General features: G+C 41.4%; 1 non-coding gene across 1 annotated transcript; it reads left to right on the top strand.

The window, feature by feature from the left end:
- Positions 1–1,431: 1,431 nt before the first annotated feature.
- Positions 1,432–1,550, top strand: LOC121566559. The gene has a single exon (XR_006000931.1). It is a non-coding gene; the product is annotated as a 5S ribosomal RNA (ribosomal RNA).
- The last annotated feature ends 1,117 nt before the right edge of the window (positions 1,551–2,667 follow it).

Genomic DNA, 2,667 nt, shown 5'->3' with positions numbered 1-2,667 from the left:
TTTTGTTATGTCTTAGTCATGTCTGAGTTTTTTCTGTATTTTTATTTCTTTGGGTTCTTTGATTTGATAGGGGGTGAATTGTTCACCTGCCTATGTTAGGATAGTGTCTGCTGTATTGTTCATTGTAATATTGTACTGTAAATATTGTAAAAAATTGAATTTTTTTGATAATAAAAAGGGGAAAAAAAATACGCCTGATCTCGTCCGATCTCGGAAGCTAAGCAGCGTCGGGCCTGGTTAGTACTTGGATGGGAGACTGCCTGGGAGTACCAGGTGCTGTAAGCTTTTGTCCCAGTAGAGCGTGCTCTTGTGTCATGGAGCAACTGCCTTTTTATTTATCACCCTAATAATATCATGGATTGTTATTGGACTAAATGCAGTTTGTGTGTGCTGCCCTGCCCTGATCAAATCAAATAATGGACAGTGCGTTTCCCTCAAAATATAGGCAGTACATGCAGCCTTTGTTTTTAGTCTAGGAGACAGTCAATGTCTGTAGTCCATTAGGGCACTATAAAATCCCTTCAATGTTTTGCCTTATTCCGTTAATTCCCAAGTTCCCTTTTCTCCGTTTAGATTTCCCCGTTGACCGTTTGTCCCTGTTTTGGCAGGTTTTCGCTCTCAAAAGTACACCTTTTTAATAGCAAAACAGCACAATTGGATGTTCTATGTCCACAACAATGTTTAAACCCTATCAGGTGACCATTTGTGAGGTCTGGGAAAAATGTAAGACATTTAGATTTTGGGGGTGTAGTTACCCTTAAATGCAAGCGTGCACCAGGAAGAGACCTTTGTTTGGTTAAGCGGTGTTGCTGTAGAACAAATGGCCACTGGAGTGATGCAAATGATCACGGTATAATTCTGCCAGGCAGGCATAGGCTACTTTGTAGTTAACATTTACTTGCGAAGGTTTTGGGAAAGCCATTCCTTCCCTACCAGAAGAAGGTTATCATTAGCATCATCGCTAACGGCTACACAAAGTGTAGACATACGCGCTCGCACACATGCACACAACCGGGGCATTCCTGTGCTTGCCAGAAAGTTCATGGAAATACGAATCACTGATGCATTTTGTTCATGTCTTATGATTGACTTGGGCAAATGAATGCGTTTTCTAACAAGTTGAATAGATTTAGTTGATTTCTTACTAAGTTCAATAAATGTTTGAATATTGTTGAATTTCGGTTTAATGTCTGGAATCCGTGATTCGGTCCGCAACGCCTATTTTATAGGGCCCTAGTCAATGAACTTGTCATAAATCAACATAGGATATGCCCCCCCCCCCCAACAAGACTCAAATATATATCTATATATTGGAAATGTAAGCAAGGGTTGAGCTTCTTCAGTTTGTGTCACAAAGTGGATACGTTTCTGTGTCCCTTTCAGAGTGAGTGACACATTGACTTTATATAGTGTACCAAGAGTTGTTCCCTAGCTTACGGCCATACCAGCTTGAAAACGCCCGATCTCGTCCGATCTCGGAAGCCAAGCAGGGTCGGGCCTGGTTGGTACTTGGATGGGAGACCGCCTGGGAATACCAGGTGCTGTAAGCTTTTTGTCCCAGTAGAGCGTGCTCTTGTGTCATGGAGCAACTGCCTTTTAGTTATCACCCTAATAATATCATGGATTGTTATTGGACTAAATGCAGTTTGTGTGCTGCCCTGCCCTGCCCTGATCAAATCAAATAATGGACAGTGCGTTTCCCTCAAAATATAGGCAGTACATGCAGCCTTGGTTTTTAGTCTAGAGACAGTCAATGTCTGTAGTCCATTAGGGCACTATAAAAATCCCTTCAATGTTTTTGCCTGATTCCGTTAATTCCCAAGTTCCCTTTTCTCCGTTTAGATTTCCCGTTGACCGTTTGTCCCTGTTTTGGCAGGTTTTTCGCTCTCAAAAGTACACCTTTTAATAGCAAAAACAGCACAATTAGATGTTCTATGTCCACAACAATGTTTAAACCCTATCAGGTGTTACCATTTTGAGGTCTGGGAAAAATGTAAGACATTTAGATTTTGGGGTGTAGTTACCCTAAATGCTAGCGTGACCAGGAAGAGACCTTTGTTTGGTTAAGCAGTGTTGCTGTAGAACAAATGGCCACTGGAGTGATGATGATCACGGTATAATTCTGCCAGGCAGGCATAGGCTACTTTAGTTAACATTTACTTGCGAAGGTTTTGGGGAAAGCCATTCCTTCCCTACCAGAAGAAGGTTATCATTAGCATCATCGCTAACTGACTACAGAAAGTGTAGACATACGCGCGTCACCGCACACACACATGCACACAGACAAGGGCAAGATTCCTGTGCCGTTTCAGAAAGTTCATTGGAAATACTGAATCACTGTTGCATTTTGTTCCGATTGTCTATGATTGACTTGGGCAAATGAATGCATTTTCTAACAAGTTGAATAGATTGAGTTGATTCTTCTTACTAAGTTCAATATGGATGGGAGACCGCCTGGGACTATCCCAGGTGCTGTAAGCTTTTGTCCCAGTAGAGCGTGCTCTTTGTCATGGAGCAACTGCCTTTTTATTTATCACCCTAATAATATAATGGATTGTTATTGGACTAAATGCAGTTTGTTGCTCCTGCCCCGATCAAAATCAAATAATGACATTAACTTTTCCTCAAAATATAGGCAGTACATGCAGCCTTTGTTTTAGTCTAAAC

Source organism: Coregonus clupeaformis, unplaced genomic scaffold, assembly GCF_020615455.1.
Source record: "Coregonus clupeaformis isolate EN_2021a unplaced genomic scaffold, ASM2061545v1 scaf1323, whole genome shotgun sequence".
Taxonomy (NCBI): Eukaryota; Metazoa; Chordata; class Actinopteri; order Salmoniformes; family Salmonidae; genus Coregonus; species Coregonus clupeaformis.
Note: the sequence above shows the minus strand (reverse complement) of the source record. Positions and strands in the feature narration are given on the sequence as shown.